This window comes from Scomber scombrus, chromosome 1 (genome assembly GCF_963691925.1).
Source record: "Scomber scombrus chromosome 1, fScoSco1.1, whole genome shotgun sequence".
In the NCBI taxonomy this organism is placed as follows: Eukaryota; Metazoa; Chordata; class Actinopteri; order Scombriformes; family Scombridae; genus Scomber; species Scomber scombrus.
Genome location: NC_084970.1, coordinates 28,342,580 through 28,367,318, shown reverse-complemented (window position 1 = coordinate 28,367,318; position 24,739 = coordinate 28,342,580). Strand labels below are relative to the sequence as shown.

Genomic DNA, 24,739 nt, shown 5'->3' with positions numbered 1-24,739 from the left:
TACAGTTCTTTCACCCTAAATAAAGTGTCGGTCATCAGATTCGAAAAGAAAAAAAGGAAGATAAAAAGAAAGAAAAGATGTTGTTCTATCCCGTTTCTTGCAACTGCAGATCATGAGTTAAAGGTGTGGAGTTTCTGACCTGTAGTAGCAGCAGGGAGCAGCTTCTTTTTTACTACCCTATGCATGAGCACATGCAGGTGATGTGATGCACAGTCCTGCCAATGGTTTCACACTATTCCAATGATCTACAGGTGGCTGCAAAGCTCCAAGAAAAGCAGCAATGCGCCAGCAAAAGCAGGAAAGAAGACCACTGCAAGCTAGTCAACATGGATGTAAGCAAAGCGGGATTTTAAATACATAAAAAATATCTGGTTTGCAAATGTTTTATGAGGAAGGAAATGCAGTCAACCCTTAAGTAAGAGGAAAGATAATCCACAATCCGTTCTGTTGAGTAAAAGTTAGAAAGTGTTTTTCTGTCCACTTTTTATTTGTATTTTCAATTTCCACCTTCTCGAAAACATTTCTTAAACATTATTAAAAAATGTTTTATGTGTGTGGAGTGATGAGAAAACTGAAACACTCCTCAAATTAATACATGAAACTAAAACATGTGCCTTATTTCCATCATGGTTTCACTGAGCTTTGACTGGCTCCCTCTTGATTATGACATCTTTTTATGTCTTCTTCTGGTTCAGTGTCCCCCGGTTAGATCACGAGAGTCGCCAGCTGTTCAATAACCCAACTTCTAATATTTGCATTACAGCAGATGGAAATGTGCATTAAATTGAATTTTCTTTTGCCAATTTTCTGGAAATTTGGTTAAAAATGTTGCGACATTTGGATGGAAACCTAATTAATGTAAACATAAGTTTTGTTTGTTCACGAGAAAACAGGGGCCCTTTGAACCATGTTCGGAGAAACACTGAGTGAAAAACACATCCACCTCTTTCATCTGAATGACTAAAAAACGGTTGCTTAAAAAGAAAAAGTTGAAAATTGCTCAACTTTTGCTGCAATGTAAATGTAGCATCTTCTGATGAGCTGTTTTATTGGCAAATCACAGATGTGCAAATAAGCATTTTAAAAATGTATAGACTTTATTGATTTTGATATCTCATGACCGGTGAGAGATGAAAGATAAAATAATTGCCACTGTGCCTTGTTAAACAATTAGAAATGGCTGAGCTGTGATTTAGTGTTTGATAACCCTTCAGACTCATGGATCTGTTACTTAAACTTCCTGGATGGTATTTTGAGTCTGGAACAACACGCCTCCACCAACACATTGTTTTAATGCAGAACTGTATTCGGTCTGAATGCCCACTCAGAGATTGATCAAATGGGGTCAAATGTATAGTTGTGATACAACAGCAAACCCTTCTGTAATTATGAAGCAATGAATCAACTAACAGGTGCCAGAAATTCAAGGCTTTTTATTCCCAACACTGTTCAAAGCTATTGAAGAACAACAAAGAAGCGCTGTGGTGTTATAGTGCCACAGTATTAACAGCAGCAATGTAGCAGATAGCGCTCATCGATCTGAAGATATTCCAGTGAAAATCTTTATATTTAATTACTTAAAAACATAAGAATGAGCATCACACCATCACAGCTCAGCCTGCGTTGGAAAGAAAGGCCCGTTTAAACAAAGCAGGTTTCTGTGGGAATGTGCTCTATTGTGTTATTTCACTGAAACAACGTGACATGTAGGTGCAAAGGGAAGTAGCAACAAAGGAAGGAGGGTGAAAGAGAGAGAGACACAAAGAGAATAGCTAGTGGTAACAGGGGAGGTCTTACACACACAAACACACACAGCACGCAGACCAGTGTGGGTTTTTTTTTTTTTAAAGCCGAAGCAGAGATTTTTGCTTTAAATTGCCAGACGGTGAAATTTTGTCTCCTGTATATTTAAATGTGACAGTTTTTGAGCCAAAGAAAAGAAGAGGATTCACGGTGTCCACCAGAGTGATATTCTTGTCAGAGTGGAAAGGCCCCTGAAATAACATTTTGACCAACATGTGACACAAACACCCAGAATGATGAAATTCCTTCAGGCAAGTGAACCACTGCACAAAAATTCATTTCAGGGGGGAAAAATGATCAAAAAAGGGCAGAAAGAGTTTAATTCATATTTCACTGCAGAGTCACAGACTATTTTCATGTGATGAAGTAAGAAACTAGAAATATCACCTCATGGTTGTACACCTCTTCCAAAAAGCCACGTTGCCATTTACATCGATGTCTGCTCAGACTACAATATCTTTGAAGGGATTTAATAAAAGGTATTAAGTGTATTTTCCTTGTATGTGTTCACATGTTTGGACATTAAAGCTGATTCGGATTGATCGTAATTGACACATGAATTCTTGAGTTATGGCCAAAAGCATGTTTTGTTTGTAGTGACCTTTAACCTTTGACCACCAAATTATAATCAGTTCATCCTGGTGGACGCTTGTGCCAAATCTGAAGAAATTCCCTCGAGGCATTCATTAGATATCATGTTCATGAGAGAATGGGGCAGATGTGATTCCACAGTAACCTTCGACCTTTGACAATCAAAATCTAGACACATTTGTACCAAATTTAAAGTTCCCTCGAGGAGTTCCTGAGATATCTCGTTCTCAAGAATGGGACGTGCGTACAGACAACAACATAAAGCCTCCGGCCACAGCTGACATGAAAACCTCAAACATCCTATGACTGCATCTTATGTCCTGTGACATCTTAACTTAACGCTTATACAATCACATGATTGGATATTAAACTATTGAACATTAATTCTACATTTATAAGCACATACGCTTACTACAGTCTACATCTTTAAGTGGATGTTGTACTATATGATAATGTTGGATCAGGAATATAATTGTTTAGATAGTATCAACTCTGTCCTTACCACAAATACTCTATAAGGTCTAATTCTATTTGAACTAACATGAAGCATCTTGTGCCTCAATAGTTTTGTTTTTCTACTTAGCAGTCTTAAAATTAAAGTAAATTAAATTTAAAGAATTGAACTTGTGAAAGATAAAAAAGAGAAATAATGATAGAATAACTCATCACTAAACTCTTTTTCACCTTCAGGATTTGTCAAAGCTGAAACTTTTCCACAGACATTTAGAGGAACTCTGGAATTTCATCTGATTTTTGACGACAAGAACTAAGTTCCCGGTTGTTTCCCCCCCCCCAAAAAAAGTCCCTCATGTGGTCTGACAGGTCGAACATGAGCCTCGAGACTTTAATGTTGCATCACAGTGCTGATTATCTCCATTATAAACTGTACAAAGTTGGTTCAAAGCTTCTGACACCTGTGACTTTCCTCAAATGTTTATTCTTTAATTTGACATAATTAGATTTTTTGTTGAAGTGCTCTTTTTCCAGAAGATATACAAATTATCAACATATTTTGGCTGGTTTATGTTTAGTAGGTTCTAGGGTTTTATTTTTTCTTCATCAATTGATTCACCATCTGGTCTATGAAAGAGAAACAGTGAACCATCACCTTTAAGAAGCTGAAACCAGAGAATGTTTGACATTTCTGCTTGAAAAATGACTGAAATAATTAATCGATTATCAAAATAATGATTAATATAATAGTGACAGCGATAGTGATTGATTTCCTGTCAATTGACTTATCTTCGCTCTGAAGTTTAGAAAGAGTATTTCATTTCAGCCGCTATGCTACCTGCAGAAGAAATGACACTGCATGATGTGGATGCAGAGCAGATGTGCAGCTGTGAGGATATGACAGCTCCAAATGTTATATTTTCACCAAAAGTCAACATGGCTAACCTTTTTTGAAAAGTTGCAGTGTTTTTTTCTGACTCATGCTGTTTCTGTCTTATGCTTGCTGAGACGTGTTGCTTCTTCGTTCCAAAACATCTGTGGCTGTCCAAACTGTCCCAAAGATTTAAGGAGACGGAGTTTGGGCCACTGGGCAAAAGGGATCTGATAAAAGCCTGATAGTCAAGATATCTAACAGATTTACATATTTGTCAAACATTTAAAGCAGTGCATCTGAAACAAATATTAGTGATGAAGGCTTACTTTCAGAAAGACCAATAAAAACCAACATAACTGTCTGCTATAAGATCTGTTTTGGAAAATTGGACATCCATGTTTCCAATATCACCTCCGCACTAAGCTGGCTAAATCTGAAGATGCATATTTCCTCCCAAAAACAAAGCTGCTCAAAATGCTCTCCAGATTGGAGTAATCTCTAAATTCTGGCCTCGCTTTAGAGTGTGAAATAGGCTTTTGCAGAAACAATGATCTACTATTTGATCATAGGTAGCATTTTTATATATGGGGTGCACATGTCTGACAAAAGAAATAAAAATTTCATTTTGAGTTTTGGCTCCATTAAAGCACAATACACGTGATCACAGAGAGAAGAAGACTGAATGTAGGTTTAAGCAGGTCAAGTCTTTACCAGATGATGGCCGTGATACACTTTTGTTGTTTGCTGAACAGGAGAGAAGGAAGAAGAAGAAAAGATTGAACCATTTTCCTGTTTGAGCGTCAGTGTGGATGGAAATCTTTGCAAAAATGGTGCCTCGAAATTAGTCAGCTTGATGTGTTCATAGTCTTCAATTTGAGCTTGACCTGAGTGATCTGAACTGGACTCTTATATCTCACAGTATATTTGGTAGATTCTTGTCAGACTGGAGGATGGGTGGTGTGCAGGGTAATAATTTGCTGGTGAGAATGATGGATGGAGGGATGAGGGGAAGGGGGATGGGAAGAAAGAGAGAGAAAGAGAAAGAGAGAGAGAGAGAGAGAGAGAGAGAGAGAGAGAGAGAGAGAGAAAGAGAGAGAGAGAGAGAGAGAGAGAGAGAGAGAGAGAGAGAGAGAGAGAGAGAGAGAGAGAGCAGCTGAGCCTCCAGACCAAATGAAATTCTCCACAGCTCCAGTGAAAACACAGCAGGGAGGGGGAGGATGAGGGAGGATGAGGGAGGAGGGAGGTGAGGCTGGAAGTGGCAGCTTAGATGGACACATTATCGAAGAAGAAAAAGATCTGCTGGAACGTTCTCACACTCTCCCTCTTTCTCTCTAATAACACACACACACACACACACACACACACACACACACACACACACACACACACACACACACACACACACACACACACACACACACACACACACAGACACTGGTCAACCTGCTAATGTTACACTGCTTTTTTGTGTTTGTGCCTTTTTAACTAGAAAAGGTGGATGAAACGTGGCAGGAGAAAATGTCACGGCCACCTTTATTTAACAGTACATGTTTCACAAATAAAGGCGCACCCAGACACACTGACCCATGCATGATCAAGTATTTGTTTTTAACAGATGAACACTTAGTAGATAGAGTGGGTAAAGTGGTAAAAAACCTGCTGGTTACTCAACTAATCCCAGTTTCTTTTAGCAATTTTGTTAATGCTCGTCAATATAGAAACATGGGAGTCTCCTGGATTATCTAACAATAATAGGGGTTTATGTTATGACTGTCTGTGTTATCTCTTCTACCGCCCTTCTGAGAAACCGACACCCATAAGCTTCAGCCACCATTTCTATGAAGAAGAGGCCTTTTAGAGAGGCGAATCAAAGCTGGAGAAAATGTAAAAATGCTTTATTGTTGCAGTAAGGAACAAAACACATCACCATACTTTTATCTGGGCCAATGTATTTGCCCATATTGGCCTATTATACACTGAATATACTGCAATGATTAGTTGATTGACAGGAAATTTATCAGCAACAATTTTGACAATAAAATAATCTTTCAAACCCTTTGTGGATAAAGAAAAAAAATACTTTTATGTTCTTTTATACTTCTCTTTGATAATACATTATTATATTTGGGTTTAAGGCTGTTGGTTGGACTAAAAAAAATACATTTTGAACAGTGACCAGGGGCTCTGGAAACTTGGAACTGACTTTCATGACTTACAATACTTACAAACCACACAAATAATTGGTGAGTTAATCGATAGTGAAAATAATCATTAGTTGCAGCCATACTGGTATTGATGTTGGCCGAAAAGAGGAATATTCAATACAGAAATGTTATGTTTGTAGAAACCAGTATGTCCATCAGAGAGCACTGACATGGTTATTTTCCAACTATAAAATATCTCACTCAGCACATCTCATAGTTACAATTCTTTGAAAACCGTTTTTATAATGTGTCTATGTACAAAAAAAAGAAAATGCAATAACCACTTGATATAATCATTTAAACTGATGTTGTAACATTTTTCTCTTCAGTGTATTTGCCTCCAACACAGGGACAGTTCAGACTGAAACAGGAAATCTGTGCAGACAAAGAGAGTTTGATGAGGCTGAAACTGAAATGGGGATGTTGTGGTTATACAGTGAGTGCTTTAACCACCAGCCTGCCAGGATTCACTGGGATTTTTTACACTATCTAATAATGATATTGCTTCAAAAATCCAGTATTGGTCAGACTGTAACCAAAACTCATCCAGAATCCAAAACTACAGTAATTTAAACTGCTTGAATATAATCGTTAGCTCACGCTTGCTTCTTAAGAATTGAAAGTGTAATGGCTGGATGCTTAGTGAAATGCACCTTGGGAGTCTTAGCCGACTTCTTTTTATGTACACAGGCTTTCATTTTTTTTATGAAAGAGCTAGTTATGTTCTGAAGCAGCCGCTCATCTTTGGAAGGTTCAACTGGGAGAATTTCATGCCGATCCAGGCCTTAAAAGTGCTTCAAAAGAGTCCCCTAACATTGTTTATGCAAAAAAACTTGCAGGAAGTGTGAAATAATCATCTCACTTCTCAACTATATTGCTGTAATATTTTAAAAACAAAGCACCAAACTAGAGCAAGACTGGTTTTTGAGGCTGTATGTTACCAGGGAGAGCGAGAGAGAGAGAGAGAGAGAGAGAGACAGAGAGAGAGAGAGAGAGAGAGAGAGAGAGAGAGAGAGAGAGAGAGAGAGAGAGAGAGAGAGAGAGAGAGAGCTACACTACCACATCTGTCAGAGGCTTACATGTTATTAAAACACCCGTATGCACACACAGCTTACCCGAAACACACAAAACCAACTCTTGCATGCGTTTTCTCACATAAACCCACACGCACGCACATACACTGAATGACCCTCACCTCTGCCGTAAACACACACCTGTTAAGGCTGCCGTGCTGCAGTGCAGATCAGTCGACTGCAGTGGAGCCATAATGAAAGGAAACAGGCAGCACGGAGGCCCGTTTGATGAGGAGAGGCAGGTTGGAACTGGCCAGTGGCCGAGCCACCTTGAATGGGCCGTTTCATCTGTCAGGAGAAACACTGGCCTCCAGAACTGCAGACCGGCCAGCAATGATCTCCAGTTTCTTTACACAATGAGAAGGTTGGAGAAAGACCAGCACAGGTTACCAGCTCCATACACTCCCTCCACTGTGCTGTGATTTTTTTTCCAGCATTAATCTCTTATTTCCCTTGTTGTTGAAGACACTGCGATCTGTTCTGTGCAGACGGGTCTTAACTTGTCCTCTTTTTATTTATTTAGTTTTTAGGATGTGAGATTTATTCTTTATGTGTATTTGTTTTTATCTTAACTTAAAAAAATGGCTAATAAATTGATCTGTCAATCAACAGGACCTTTTTTTAAGCAAAAATGCCCCAAATTCTACTATATGAAGAGTTGCTGTTGCTTTCTCTTTCATTTCAGTGCCTCTGCTCAATTTAAAGTTGATGACATTAAAATGGACTCTGGGATAACGTGATGGGTCTGTTTCACTATTTTCTAACATTTTATAGACCAGACAATTACACAGTGTACTCTTTATAAATGAACCATTACTGTATATTTGCTGTTAGTCATTTGATTTTGACAGGTTTATTTTTAAATGCTTAATATCTTGGTTGCAACTTTCCAGTAACCAAGGTTAAGCGTCAAAAATTAATTACCGCTCAATTACAGACATTTTGACTTGTCATCGCAAGAAAAGCACAAGTGTTACTAATATCATAAACAATGGCTGTTTTATTCAAGTGTCCACATAAGCCGTGACAGTGAGCCAGCATTCGCAACACCAGGACTGAAGCAGTTAAATGGGATTCAACCATCGTTAATTTCATTATTTACACTGTGGCATTTTAAAATTTGATGAAAAGGCCTGTTATATTTTATTTTTATTAGTGTTTCTTTTTTCTTTTTTTTACTTAATTTAATCAACACACACCAACAGTCACATTTTAACAGAGGAGAGACCACAAACAACTGCAAACCGGAAATTAACTAATGCATGCACACACATACACACACACGCACGCACGCAAGCACACACACACACCAAATACTTCACGCAAGGTGCTTCAGTTTAGCCGAGCACACACGCAGAGGGGCCGGCATTCACAAAGACAGTGAATGCATGTCACAGATCTGGCACACAAAGAGTTTGCATGGGGGAAACATGTTCACACACACACACACACACACACACACACACACACACACACACACACACACACACACACACACACACACACACACACACACACACACACACACACACACACACACACACACACACACACACACACACACGCATCCAAATCCACACACGGCACGAGATCATTAACCTCGCACTCATCACGTGCTGTTCAAATGGCTGGTGTGCACAACCTCAAATGCAGCGTTCTGTCACATGGTCATCATATGACCATGTGATACACACACACACACACACACACACACACACACACACACACACACACACACACAATGACACTTTATGCATGTGTGTGAACAGAGAAGCTCAAAGGCCACGACTACCTCAGCACATCCCTTTTCACAGAAGATAAAAGATAAACATATTTTTGAGAATGATTACTAACTCCGCCTACACTGAGAGAAAACCTTCAGTTACAAAGCTTAAAAAAAGAGGCCTGGCTTCAAATAAGCCTCCATAAGAAGACAACTTTAGTCTAGCTTTTTTTCATTGCCTGAGGTGACACAGGACACCATAAATACTTTCCTCCCTACATGACGACACTGAGAAGTAATGTGGCGAAGTAATGAGTCTCCAGACCACACCTTGATTCTGACTCCTACGTGATCCCACTGATTTTACACCTAAAACTTTTACAAATTAGTCACAGTTTCTATAATTGTGTTGCCTTTATTTACTGATTTAGGGTGCTGATAGTTTTTTTAGGTCTCAAATAATAAAAGGTCCTAGAATAACTGTATGAGAAAATATCTGAGGATTATGAGCTACCAGCTAATATTACTGTGAATCAACAATCGACGTCTAGTGATACTAATGGCAGAGGTTCCCACAGTTAGTTGTTTGACCACGAAAGATAAGTTTTAAATGTACTTGATTACAAAATGTATGTATGTGCTACAGACTCAAAGGCAGAGCTGTGTGGTTTCAAAAATGTCAAAGCTAGACCTGATACACATAAGCAGTTAAACGACCAACGCCCAAATGATCCTTGATAGCTTAATCGAAGGAATCTAAACATGTTTTTCTACTAGAGAAAAATAACCAGCTACTATTTTGATAGTCGATTAATCATTTCAGTCACTTTTCAAGCAAAAAAGTCAAATATTTCTCTGGTTTTAGTTCCTTAAACGTGAGGATATTCTGTGTTTTTTTGTCATATAGGATAGTAATACTACCCGCTCATCAGAGAAAAAAAACAAGCAATTTGAAGATATTTTCATCATTTTATAGACAAAATGGTTAATTGAGAATTTAATTGATATATTAATCGATAATAATAATATAATAATAGTTGATTTCAGCCGTTTCCTACTAAACCATTTTTCCATTTAACAAAAGAAACAAAGTATTGTCTCAACATAAGCAGTTATGCAAAAACTTTGCCTAAATTAAACTGTCTAAAATTAGCACATCTGTCATTTAAATCAGATGTTTTGATCATCAGATTAGATACAAGGTTTCAATACTTGAGTTTTCAACATTTGGTGCAATAATAGACACATTTCTACTTCAAGTATTCATTGGTTTTATGATGAACACACACAGAGAAACACAAATAATGAGAAATATTTTATTCACGGTCTCCATGAGTCATGTTGTACCTGCAAGTCTCACGTTTGAATGCCTTCAGTGCTGTTGTTTATCATCTATGACAAAAAAACACAGTCAAAGAAATAAAAAGTGTGCGTCTTGCTCAGAGTTTAGTTATCAAACATTAGCGAACCATGGAGCATCTCTCCTGTGTGGCAGCTGAAGGCGCCGTCAGTCGAAGAGTTAATCACACTGGAAGGTAGTAGAGGAAGTTGTACCAGCATCTGATTCAAAAGTAGTTAAGCTGACTTTGCTAGCGTTCAGCACTGCATCAAGCTTCACTCTGTTCCCATCACTTCTCTCTGTTTCCATCTCAGTTAGTTTGGTCATTTTGAGAGAAGATTTTTTTGAAAGTTAACAACCTGTCAGGCTGTTATCCAGCATTACTCTGTGTACAATGATGCAAAACAGAAAGCAGTGAACGACTTGAAAGCTTCACCAGTGATTATTCAAGTTATCGACGTTTTGGGGGCAGCCCCTCACATTATCTAGTTGTTATGTTTTGCCAGATGCTTCTATTTTGGACTAAAGCCAGGCTGCACTTGTACACATACCAAAACAGTACATTATATCTTCCCTTACCCCGTAGCGAACATCATGGACGCATATGAACAATGAAGCGCCCACATGTGTGTGCTCTGTTACTCTCTTGCTTTATCCTCAGTATGAATCTGGTTAAATGAGATTTAAATGTCAGTATCATTAAATTCAGTTTCCATTCCCAATGGAGATACCCTGTTCACTGAGGGTCGGCAGCGTCTGACCCGAGGTCATCCCAGACAGGAAACCAAGTCACAAACCGAGGTCAGCTGACAAGTACTTACCCAATCAGGTTAGCTGAAGATTTAAGTGTGGGCCTGAATAATAATAATGATATTAATAATAATAACTTTATTTGTATAGCACTTTTCATACATAAAATACAGCTGTGTAAAGTGCTGTACAACAAATGAAATTACATACGCAAGTGTTTAACATAAAAAAGACATAAAATGAACATAAAACATGTAAGATGGAAAATAAAACCTACTTAATAATATTATTAAACATATGATAAAAAATAAAGTGAACATACAAAACACAGAATGCATACATCAGTGGTGGTCATTTAAGAATGGAGAATTTCGCTACGAGTACACAGTGTATAAATAAATCAGTACCTAAGGGTCTCTGACGCCATAAGCAAACAGAACCTCCCTTTTCCCAGCGGACACAGACTCACCAGTAGCCTTGATTAACTGAAATAAATGTCTTTACCCCACAATGTCTTCCCTCAGGTTCCACCTCACTGTGGGTCTTATCTGTGTCGGCCACAACCCGAAGCGGTCCCGGAAAGAAAAAAACACCCTTAGTGGTGCTGTGTGGGGGTTACAGAACACACACCACAGTCAGCACCCATGTAACATAGGTGGAAAATAAACCCACTTGATAATAATATTAAAAAAATATGATAAAATGAAAATACAATACATAGAACTACGTGTATACAATCTGTAAACTGGTGCCTAGGTATCTGAAGCCATAAGCATAACAGAACCTCCCTTTTCCCAGCAGGCCCACCACTGGCCTTGATTAACCACATGAGCATCTTCACCCCAACATGTCTTCCCACAGGTTTAACCTCACTGCTGGGCATAATCCAAAGCTGCTCCGTAAAAAAAACTACCCTTAGTGGTGCTGTTGGGGTTAAAAACCACACGCCACTGTCTTTAAAAAAATATGATACAATAAAGTGAAAATACAATACATAGAATGAGTATTTCAGTGGTGATAATTTCAGACTTAATAAGTGAAAACTCATAAAGTGTTTCGCCATGTGTACATAAGCTATAAATCGGAGCCTGGATGGATTGTAGTGAGTCGAAAAGTGTCAGTGGTGAATCCTAAAGGTCCTGTTGGTCCTGTTACTGAAAACGCACCGAAGTAGTGTCTTTAAGCAAGCAACGGTGTTTCCCTTTGAGCTCCACACGTTTTCAAGCAGAGCTAAAAACAATTAAATAAATCTGCTGCACTTTACTTGGTTTTGAAAGGGTGAACAGTAATGCAGTTCTTTTGACTCCCAAGAGACTGGGAGATGGTGAGCCTAATAATGTTGTGCCAAGCAGTTTCTGCAAAGGATCTGCAGGATGTGTGTATGTGTGTATGTGTGTGTGCGTGTGTGTGTGTGTGTGTGTGTGTGTGTGTGTGTGTGTGTGTGTGTGTGTGTGTGTGTGTGTGGGTGTGAGGAGGTTGTGTAGGCGGATGGGGAGGAGGAGGAGGAGGAGGAGGAGGGAGGGGGGGCTTGCACACTACCTGGCCATTATATAAAGCTCCCACTCTCGGCTAGAGGGCTCTGTACTGAGTGCCAGCTCCCTCCCCATCCTCCTCCCCTCTCTGTCCTCCCATCCCCCCACCCTTAGCCTTCCAGCTCCTCTGACTCAGGCTTAACTCTGAAATACCTCCGCCTGTTGTTTTCTCTCCCTCCTGCCTCTGTGGTATCAAAATCACAGCGCACATTGTAGATCAAACAAAAGACTGAATTTGGGACTAAAATATGGATCAGGCTTCTTTTTCTTTTTTTTTCAAAAGCTTGATCAGCTCATGAAACCCAGCTGGACTGAGTTCAGAATGATTTCTCTTGTAATGGTTAGTGTGTTAAATGCTGTGCCACCACACCTGGGGCTACAGAGGTCTAGTCCCTGCTTGCCAGAGGCTGATAGCGAATCTGAGACCCGTCCCTTTCGCTACAGAACGGCACAAAGTTGTGATGATAACCAGCAGGGAGTTTGTAATCCGGTGCCAAAACAGCGCAGGTAAATGCTGCTGGTAGCAAACAAACAGCACAGATTTGCTGCCATGTATCGGGACAAAGACGGGTTGCAGGAACAACTTGGACAAAGAATTGCGACGGCAACGTGGTACTAACAATTGAGCGATGGAAAAACAGGAAAACACCTGTTAGCTTATCGCCGACCTCATCCCCGTGTTGAAGAAAGACGGAGGGAACCGAAGCCAAAAAGCAAGCAAGAACAAAGACGTTAGACACTAAATCCCACTGCACTGGCATGAGAACGAAAAAGGATGTAGGAAGACACCAATGAGTTACACTCGCCCTTTAAATCCTCTGGAGTTGGCGGACAGCTGAAGATTTTATCGAAATCACAACATGGCCGACTACAATTTTCAAATCCCAAGGAGGTGCAATATTTGTTAAATGCAAACTGTGTCAAAATACAAAAAAACTGTGTGTGAAAAAAATCTTCAAAAATCACAAATTCATTATTTGACTATGTTTTTCAAGTTTTTTTTTCAAGAAAATGAGAATCATGATGTAAAAATGATCATTCCCTCTAATATCTCAAATCATATTCCAATCTCAGTCAAAATAATCACAATTAGATATATTTTTAAATGTCTTTCAGCCGCAGTCAGCAGACACCAAGATGAAGGAGAATTGTGAAGATTGGAGCCTGAGACTGCAGACTGTGAAGCAAATGTGTTACTGGTGAAAAGCAGGGAGCTCAGATACCTTTTTATCGTTAGAGTGGCCTCTCTGATGTTCAGCTACATCTAAGGACGGTCGGCGGCCTGCAATTACATTACTGCGGTCCAGTCGTGAGCTTCATTCAGAGGGAGAGGACAGCCTGGACCTGCACACCAGGCTGTCCTCTCTCAAGTCTTCACATCCAATTTCGACCTGACTAAAGCTGCATGATTGGAAGTAACATGCGCCAAAGTTGTTTTTTTGGTGAAATTATAACTATGATATTCAGTATATAGCAGAAAGCTAAATATTTCTATTTCCTGGTTCTGGTTTAAAATGTTCTCTTATCCTTACGTCATGGTTTTAAGTCATTTCAAAAATAGGATCAGAATACAGTTTTGTTTATATTATAGTCTTGAATTAGCAGCTTTATGGTGTATTCATGTTATCACCTTAACAGGCACATGTTTGAAATGAATAGAAACTTTATATTCAATTATATATTTATATACGTAATTGATTGTTGCAGGTCACAAGAAGTTAATACTTCAGTCACACACTGATTTTTAAAAGACATTAAGGCCTTTATATCAAACTAAATAAAAGATGACAGGCTGCTGGAGCTGCAGAGACTGCATTAGGTTTGCCAGCTCTAATGAAAAAGAAAACTGCAAAAGTCATTTCTGGAAATACTTTTCCTCTGAGGCAATATTATTTGACAGTAAAAATCTTTCACCATAGTGGTTAATTTAGGATAATGCTTGGAATTGGTAAAAAATGGACATCTGTTAACAGTCACACACACACACACACAGTAGCTGCATGAATTGCGTTTGTCAACATGCTTGTGCACATTTCTCTTTTTATTGTGTTTTACCTGGCCTTCAGCTCGGTATCAAGCATTGTAAAATTTCACTGATATTGTTATCATGTATTATGTGCACACACATTTGTACAATGTTTTATTATTTTAAAGAGGACAGACTCTGCACATTTCAGGGTCTATATTTATATTCTGGGGCCCTACTTTTATATATTTGGATGATGTAAGTTTAAAAAAACTCCTTATTTATCTTATACTGGCTCTTTATGCAGCCCCTCAGTTCAGCCTCTGTCTGAAAACAGGCCGTTTTAGCTTCAGTCTCTTTAAGGCTCCTCCTCCGCTCGAGGAGCCGAGTCCGTTAAATAAATATAGTAATCATATTTTGCCTATTGTTTTCATTCTTTGCTCAAAATATAAACTTCTCAAATACATCTGTACATGTTTGATCCCAAGTCGTGATTGTCGTTGCCTCACGATAGTTGGAACCCACCCTATAAATAAGACCTTGTAGATCTAATATGAGTGAAGATTCAGCAACTGGATTGCTCATTTCCCACCTCAAAGTTCAGGTTACATCATTTCTAATGCATTTTAATTTTCAACATTTGAATACTGTCCACTATAAAAGGTCAAACAGCTTTTCCATTTTCACTTAAATATGGTCACAGAACACCAATAGGAGTATGTGAAAATGGAAGTGCAAATTGGATTATTGGCTTTTCATTTTAATTTTGACACATGTATAAAAGCTCCTGTGGGCTTCCAAAGATAATACATATGTATTTTTCAGGCATTACTTGCAGGAAACAGCTTTCAGTCAGACTTTGCTTGTTTAATCATTGTTTGAATGAGGCAGTTTTCTTACTGTTGGTCAGACAACATTTGAAGAGATCACTCTGGCCTCATTTTGAAGGTAATTTGTTGTGATTGTATATTGTTGCACGATGGCATGTTACTGCTTTTAGAAATATATCATATCAGATCTTATTATAAGCAAATATACTGAAAAATAAGGATCTCTTATCGTACTTTTGACATTTAAAAGACTAAATTAATAATCCTGATCAATTAAAGTGTTGGCAAATAAACCAATTATGAATTTAACTGTTAGAGAAAACCTTGCATCCAGTTATGGTGAAATCTGCTGCTATACTCAGTTTGGTCTGGTGATCACTACTCATTAACTTGTATATTTAAGAGTCACTGGGCAGGTAAAAGGCGACCCACTGAATCATCACAACACGTCCATTTCATTTTAACCATGTATTAAAGCGCTTTAGATCTTCTTTAAATTTAAATTGTAGATATCACAGAGGGCTACGTGCTAAAGGATGAAAGCTATTTGTTGAATTGGTGTCTTGTGCTGTGGTCCCTCAGGTTACAGGGTCATCGGAGAGGCTACGGCATGCGCTCACTTCTAATATTAGTCATTAACCCTTCGAGGTGACTGCACAGGACTCCACAGAAACATCTCTACAAGATGGCATCATTCCCCCAGAGATAGAAAAAACAATAAATCCTTCAACCTCAGACAAAAGGCTCCACAGGGCTGCAAGTGTCATTGTTTGACATTACAGAGAGAAGATGCCGAGAAAGACAAACACCGGGCTATTTTCAGAATATGCGAAAGTGACTATGTCTGATATGAAATTTAATTTTCAATTTTCTGGAAATCAGTAAAAAAAAACAACAACTGTATATTCTGTTTCTCAAGACCACATTTCCCTTTAACGCTCAGTGCTTCATGACATAATGTGGATGTTTCAAAGGCAATTATTGAATACTCGGACCATCACCAAGGAAACAGGGCTGCAAATAACGATTATTTTCATTATTGATGAATTTGTCAATTATTGTCTTGATTAATCAAAAATGTCAGAAAATGCACATTAAGTTTACTATCGAGCCTACATAAACCAAAAAATATTCACATGTAAGAGGCTAGAACCAGAGAAGCTTGTCATTGTCTCTGAGAAACAAAAAGATTCAAAATAATTAATTGATTATCAAAACCGACTAATCATTGCAGCTCTACAAAGAATACTAAAATGATCAAATGTAAAGTATAAAATCCAGTCATACTGAACTGTTTATAGTCTATCAGGACCCACTTTGTAGACTAATGCCTAGAGCTGCAGCAATTAGTCAATTAAGTTGATTGACAGATAATTCATAGGCAACAATTTTGTTCATAGAATCAGTTCAAGGTATTTTTTCAGCAGAAATGGCAAAAATTCAATTTACAATTTCCTGGTTTTCAAACTCCTCTATCATAACAAGCCGATAATCTTTGGGTTTTGGACTGTGGTTGGACTAAACTAAACATTTTGATGAGCAATCAGGGGCTCTGAGAATTTGTGTGGACAATTTTACAAACATTTGATAATGAAAATAAGCATTGGTTGCAGCCCTACTAATGTTCAGTCATATTCACCATAATATTTTAAATATAACCAGTCAATCATGTCAGTCCATGATTTATGTTTCCATGTCCATATTTTTTAATCAAATTACAATGAAGGCAACTATAAAAATAGTCCGTATCAGAAAGTTTTAACAAAAAAAACCCTATCCCTTGCAAATGTATACAGACACTGTAGTTGTCCAAAAATCTTTTCTAATCATTGTTCCTATTTCAGTAACCTGTGATGTCGGTGCTATCAGGTGCTGTTGGCAACATGATGCCAACATACTGCACCAAGGCAGCCGCACATAAAACTAAAGCTCAAGATTTATGGGAAAAACGCAGCTAATCTCCATGCATGCGGAGCACAGAATCTAAACGCCACACTGCTGCAAATCATAAGTGAATTATGAGTCACAAATTACAAACGTGACAGTATAACTAAGCTCTGCACACAAGTTGCTGCGTGCCTCGGGTGGAAAGATTTATTAAATTTAAGACGAGGGTCTGACATGCACACCAGACAATGAAAGCATGCAGAGGAATAAAGATTTATTCTGTGATGACAGGCTCTTCACAGGACATTTTTTATTCATTCATCGCTCCACATTCACACAAAAATCTCTCTGATATTCCAAAATTTAAAAAAACCTAATAATGTGCCAAGAGGGTCTTCGGTAAAATGCTCGTCTTTCTCTTCCAGTTGGAAACGAACAACCGAGCTCCAAACTGCTACCTTCCAATGTCCATCTCAAATGTGACATGTTTCCACGGCAACAGGGATGTGTAACCATATCACCAAAGGAGTCAAGCAAAGCTCCATCTCGCCAAAGCCGCACAGAAGTCGATGGCTGCAGACAAACACGTGCTCTCTCACGGGGCCAAAAATATTGGACGACAGAGCGACTTCGATGCTGGACTGAACTTATTGGACAAACTGTGTGTACCGTGCAGCCTGAAGTGACAAAGCACAGCGGCGTTATCTTCACCTTGCAGCCCAAACTGATAAACTTCACCAAACACTCAGAAAAAGGAGAAAAAAGGCAATAACCTGGCTTCAACAGTTTGTTTATGGGTCTCTGCAGAAATGACGTGCTAAGCTCTGAAGCTTTTTAAACACCTCTGACATCTGTGTAAAAGAAAAGACATGCAACATCTGTGAGTCCAGAGACCGTACGCTGTGCACTGCAATCGATCAATCAACAATCTGATTTTTTGTTTTTTTTCTTACTTCAGTCTACAGCAGGTCTTTGGTGTCTGAGGCAATGCTATAAAAAGACACAATATCTCATTTTTAAAGACCAGTGTGTTCTTAAAAAACACGTTCAAAAACCTGCGTGTGTATTTAAGCAATAAATACACCAACAGAAGAGAAGTTTGATGATTTCTATCTGGACGTCTAATTCTCTTTAAAGTGAAAATCAACTGCTGCGATAATGACAATGGAAATAAGAGAAATAGGCAGGTGCTGAAAGGATGTAGGGGAGCAGAGAAGAGGCCCTGTATCATTAGGGATTAACCTAGCCACAGGCTCTACAAATAGACTGTCTCCACCTATAAGCCGCCAGCGCACAGACAGTTATTTGTATTGCCAGGTTGCTGCTGCCGCAGCTCCAGAAAGGAGAGAAGACAGTTCAAAGAAGCTGTGGCGGATCGGTACTCCTGTGAAACAAAATGCAATGCAACAGGACACATTTGGGGAGGGGGGCCTGGAAACATCAGAGGTTTCAACAGGCACAGGTTTTGTCTGAGGCGGCTGCATTATGGATTCATGCACCAGTTCAGCAGCACACTATAGTCAATAAACTTAAGATACCACGAGCAATACAAACCTATATATTAATGTCACACATTAGTTCTGCAGAATAACAGGTAGATTTTGGAATTTGTGTAAAATTTGGTCATTTTGTTGCCAATCTGAAAAGAATAAATAAATAAAGCAGGTAAAAGCCTCAACTATCAAGTTACTAGAGCGGTTACGATTAGTCGATTAATCAGCTTTATCTGGTCTTACATTGAAGTCAGCTGTTTTTCTTCGGGCACTCAACAATTTTATGGCATCACATCCAGTTGTAGAAAACTGAGGAGCCTTTTCGCTGTGTTTTATGGACTGAACCAGTAATCGAGAAAGTAATTGGCAGATTGATGGATGAGGAAAAGAATCATTGGTTGCAGCCCTAAAAAAAAAGGATCAGCAACTATTTTGATTGTCAAGACTTTGAATCTTTTTTTTTTCAAGCGAAAATGTCAAAAAAAAAAACTTGTTTTCATCTTTTAAAGCGTTTCTTTGACATATATGATAGCAGAAAGAATCTGTTAGGCTGTCAGATAAACTGATACGTGTCTTTCTGGAAACGTGACGAGCACGTTTCACTGTTTCCTGACAATTATTAGATTAAAAAATGAATCAGCTGAGAAAATAATCAGTAGATTTGACCAAAAACAAAAGTAATTGTTAGTTGCTAAACGTTAGAAAACACAGGAGAGCCTTCAGGCTAAAAACAAACAGGGTGGGGATTATGTTGTTATACAGTTAATAACATTTTAGGAGAAGTGTGCATTTGCTATGTGCCTTTCCTTTTCATTAATACTTTCCACATCCTCAGTTCCTCAGCTCTCTCGTTCTTGACACACACACACACACACACACACACTACACACACACACATGTATTTTGTAAGAATAATGCCTGACCGGTGCACAATATCACAGCTGGGTCTGTCCTCTCTGCCCCTACGGCTCTTGACAAAAGCGCCACATGGTGCATGTGAGCAGAAGAGAGAATTTTGTTCATTAAAATAACAATTTTTCATCTCAGGTAGGAAATAGCAACAAATTGCTGAGACGTAGCAGAGTTCCTGCTCATTTAATTATTTAAATCTCCTTATTCATTTAACAGAGGAAAGAGGAGAGAGGAGAGAGGGAGATCATAACACTACGACATAAATACATCCGATTTTATGAACAGCCATCTCTCATTGTTCCTTCAGTATTCAGAGTGAAGCGATTCATCACTGCAATACATAAATGTGACAATAAACAGCACAGAGCTGAAAATATAGATTGCATCGTTAACTCAATCTGATCATTTACATCTCCCAAATGTTTTTTATTTTCTTTTTTGTTTGCAGAAACACGATTGAGTATCTATCCATCATCACCGTGTGATGTCAGAGGTCTCTACTGCTGCCTGATAAAGCTGACAAGCTTATAATCTTTAAAAAAAAAACGTCCTTGTCCTACTCTGGAAATCTAAAAATAGTTTGTGTGAAGGTTTAATTTTGAGTTTGTGGCCGACTGAATTAAACAAGTTCACACATTTACTCTTTATCTGGCGAAAGCCTCATCTGCTCTCTTTTTTTAAATTCTTTACTTCTTTAGATAAATATTTGCTTTCAAAACGTCTTCAAAGATAATTAAAGATTCAAGTTGAGCTGAACTTTAGTTTGCATTTTTACACAGAACAAACACTGTTGTTTGTCCCTCATCACTGACACTAAAATCACATTAGAGAGAGAGCTCTGCACACTGTGAATGATGACAGCGGCCAATAACTGCTTCAGTGTACGTGAGGATATATGAGTGCTGTTTTGAACAGATTTTAAAAAAACTTGAACCTTTCCTTTAAGATCTTATATTTTACACAAAAACCTATGAGACAACCTGTTTTAAAAAGTGATTTTTTAAAAACTTTTTTTGTGCACAATTGGCAAAGAAAGAAGTAAAGCATAAGTGATAAATAAATCAACGACTTTCATATCATTCATCGATTATTTAGTATATCATCATTTCATGTCTGAAGGCGATGTCATCATATTGCTTGTTTTGTCCGATCAACAGTCCAAAACTCAGATATTTAATTTACTATCACACAAGACAAATTAATGACTTTTGCTAAAAAAAAAAAGACAATACTTAATGAACATATTATTAAAATCATTGCAGATTCTCTTTCTGTTGATTGACCAATCACATCAGCACTAAATAAGTCAAACTTTACTTTGTTAAAAACCATTGCGAGTGGATCGTCGTGGATTTTCTTCACATATGATCTAACCTCTGTGCAGTGTTTCATCAGTAAGATGGACGATGTGCTCAGTAACTGTGAGATTCACTGCAGCATTAATATTTCAAACATTGTGAAGTATGCTCATAGCCAGGACGAACAGCAAGGAGATATATTAAGTAAATTGTTCTTGACAGCCGGAAAATATCAGCACTTGAGAGATTCATTGTTGAGTAAAATGATGCAGCATCTATAGCAAATAAATATTAAAAATTACAGTAAGAGAAAAAAAAAAACTACCAATCCCACTGGTGGATGATTTGAGCTGGTGGTGGGAGTTTATTTCAGACACTGAAATAAACCCAACACAGAACTGAAGTTTGGAAACTGTACACGCTTTCCAGCCAAATGCAAATTCTCTTCAAAATGTAACGTCTGGTGTAAATAAACGCCAAACATGTCGCCATCAGCACTGGACAAATAACTGATCATTTAAGTCATTTAATCAAAAAGCTTTACAAATAAAACACAGAGCAAAACATACAAGAAAAGTCTTCGTCTTTGCTCATGTGCTTATCTTCTTTTTGAGTGTTTGCCTTTTTAAAATGTGAGCAAAGTACGGCGATTACTCAAGATGGAAGATTTGTTTACTGGCTCTTATCTCACGGTGCGTTTGAATGAATATTTCTGGTGTAAAATTAGAGTTTCGACCGTCAATGTTTAGCAGCTTCACTCATCTACTAGTGAAAACGCTCAGAAGGAACTCGAGCTGGAGACATTTCCACCTACAAACTAGAAAAAAGGTAATTTTAGAGACGTTGCAGTTGAGTCATGAATTCCTGTGACGACAAACGTCTATGCTGGCATCGTAGACGGGCAGAAAACAAAAGTACATTTCAAGAAGTATTTAAAAAAAAATGTTCAAACCAACACAACAACTCATGGAGCCTTTACCGAGTTTTAAATTGCAACTCTGAATTAACAAACGTCCAAATAATCCGTCTGTCAATCAATCGTTTCTACCAGACACCACTTCATGTGTTTCTATGTTATCCACAGACACTGACGTGTGATTGGCTCGCTGTAAGAACACCTGAAGCAGGTGAGCAAATCAGCGGTGAGCCAAAAACACATCAAACTAAGAACTAATACCCTCAGGGCAGTTTGTCAGTTCATTTATAGTTTACAGTACTTTATGATGCTGTGGGTTCATCATTATTATTATTATTGATATAAACTACAATCATTCCTCAAGTTGAAGCATGTTAAGTATCATTAGTGGTTAAAAAACTCATAGAGAAACAAGTAAAATGACTACCCTGATGATGGGATAGACAAGAAAATTCTAAAAAATTGCCACAGCTGTCAATCAAATTAAGGCTGTAACTGGTTAATCTATTTTTATTCAAAGATATTATTAAAGTATGTTCATCACACTTTTGTCAGAGTCTGAAGTTAATTTCGTTCTATCAAAAAGTCCCAAAAAAAAAAACCTGAAGTTGAGCTGAAAAAATGAGTGGATTTATCAATTAATAGATCCACAAAAGAATGATCTACTACTACTGTATTTTGACACCTAACTGATCATTCAAGTCACGTTTCAAGCTAAATTATTGATCGTTTCTAAGTGTCAGCTTGTCAGTTGTAACGATTTGCTGCTTTTCTTTTCTTGCCATAGTAAACTAAAAAATCTTTGGGTTTCTTACTGACAAAACAAGCTACAGTATATGAATATGTCACCTTGGGCATTTTGACATTTTATAAACCAAACAAATGATTGATTACTCTGGTAGATTTAGCAGTTTAACATAAAAGTCATTTGAAGATTTCGACTTACAAGAAAAGGAAACACATTCAACTTTGAGAAGATGTGACCAGATTTAAACAAAGCTCCATTTTCTCGTCTTATCCTTTAATTACAGCAAGAAAGCCGATGATATACAAGCACATGCAAGCGTATACACTGTAGTATGACCACATCTGGCTCTTCAAAAGAGGTAGAGGGTTTAAGCTATAAATCTGTTCATTATAGTCTGTATAGCTGAACAGCAGCTGGCACAAAGAAGCATCCATATAGATCCACAGACCCCGAGCAGGCAGTGGAACCACGCTGGGGAAACGTCTAAAAATAGCTCAAGACTCTGATCAATAACTGCTAGATGGGCTCCAACCCTGCTTTACAATGTTAAATTAAAGCACAGGTTCACAATTTTTCAAGTCTGTCTTAAAAACAATAATCAGGAGCCCAAATGAACACTGGAATATTATTTTGTTGTCCCCTGTTCATACTGACTATTAGCAGATCCCTCATAATGCACTCACAATGTAAGTGATGGAGGCCAAAATCCACAGTCCTCCTTTCTCCTTCCTTTCATAATGCTTGCTATAATGGGATGACTAAGATAAAATAACAACGATACAAGTAGCATAAATGACATTACCGTGCCGTAAAATTCAACACATTAAAGTTAGTGCTGCAACAGCTTATAAGATGAGTCTGAAAACGTCAGTCAGGAGCCCAATTAGTGTTTAAACATGTTTTTCTTGCTGTAATCTTTCCTCCTCTTCATAATGCACTAACAATGTGATGGAGGTGATGGATGCCAAAATCCACAGTCCTCCTTCAGTGCAAAAATGTTTTTCAAAGTTTATCTGAAGCTAATATGAAGCTTCAGCCATCCAGAGTAGTAAAATCAAGTAATGATCTTTCAACGTTACAGTCTTTTTAGTGCCAAAGTCTCTCTTTTTATTAAAATATTTCAACCACAGCTTAACAGAGAAACACAAAGTGGGAATCTGATGCTATAAAAACTGTAAATGTGGCAGATATCCCCTTGATATGACTAAACTCAGACAGCTGAAGCCCTAAATAAGCTTCAGATCAACTTTTAAATACATTTTTTGTATTAAAGTGACTGTGTGGCCCCTCATCATTTAACGTTGTGAGTACGTTATAAAGACACTATGAACATGAGGAATGATTACAGCAGTTTTTTCTGATCATATAAACACCTGCCTGCTGATTTAAGCTTCAAAACGGTGTGAAAGAAAAAAAAAGAAAAAACTGAAATGTGGCTGCAAGGTGCATGAAATATGACTATCTGCTGGCTGGTGATGTTTATAGGAGCTTTGCAGATATCGATCAGTATAACGGGTTATTTATCACACACCGTTTCATTATAATGTAGCTGCTTATCATCAACAGGTAAAGTGACAGCCAGGTGCCAACAAAAAAAACCCTCGCCACATCCAAACCGGGAACCAATAACAACTTTACAATCATCAACATGCGGAGTATTTTTTATTTTTTTCCCTGCACATGTGGCGTGTTTTCAAACAGGAGCAGCCCGCTGTCATCCTCTGACAGTCCTGCAGCCTGTCGGAGGATGAGCCGCTATAATTAAACATAATAATGATTTTTTTTAAAACCCTCCAGCTGCAGGACTGAGACGCCTCCGCCACATCTGGAGGGAGTCAGCTTCTTCCTTTGGTGTTACAATATAAAACAGAGGATTGATATAAAGTGAGTACCACCCCGCTGGAGAAAAGGGTCCACTCAGCCAAAGCAGCTCGTCTCAATATCAACATAAACATGCCCGCGCAAGCTTTGACAGTAAAGTTGCTGTTGTGTTTGAGCGACAAACGCCAACATCTGGCAGCATCTCAGTCCTGCGAGGCTTAAATCACCAGAGCACGGTGAGACCTGACAATCAAAACGCGCAGAAACCGAGTAAATTTATAATGATTTCAGACTGCGCCTTACCTTCAGTTCCGCACTCTCCGCCATCTTGTATTTCTTAGCGCATGCGCGGTGAGGAGTTGTCACATGACTGGGACGAGCGGAGCGCTGCGTGAACGCGCACACAGCCACAGGGGTGCGTTCAGGAGCACAAAACGATTAAGTGAAAACAGCTGCAGAATATTTGAGGGTTTTTTTCCCCCCTTTTATTGATCTCTAAGGTGGAAAATGTGCTCAGATCATTTAC

At 38.3% G+C, this 24,739-nt stretch overlaps 1 protein-coding gene across 4 annotated transcripts in view; it reads right to left on the bottom strand.

Annotated features, from left to right (window-relative positions):
- Positions 1-24,523, bottom strand: part of LOC133985311 (E3 SUMO-protein ligase PIAS1-like) — a 58,299-nt gene extending 33,776 nt beyond the window's left edge. For 2 of the 4 annotated variants that reach the window (XM_062424916.1, XM_062424933.1), the window contains exon 1: positions 24,517-24,523. The gene's annotated coding sequence lies outside the window, so the exon portion shown is untranslated. Of the gene's footprint in view, positions 1-10,068; positions 10,116-24,516 lie in introns of those variants that run through there. The other 2 variants (XM_062424908.1, XM_062424924.1) reach the window with 1 other exon arrangement.
- Between the last annotated feature and the right edge of the window lie 216 nt (positions 24,524-24,739).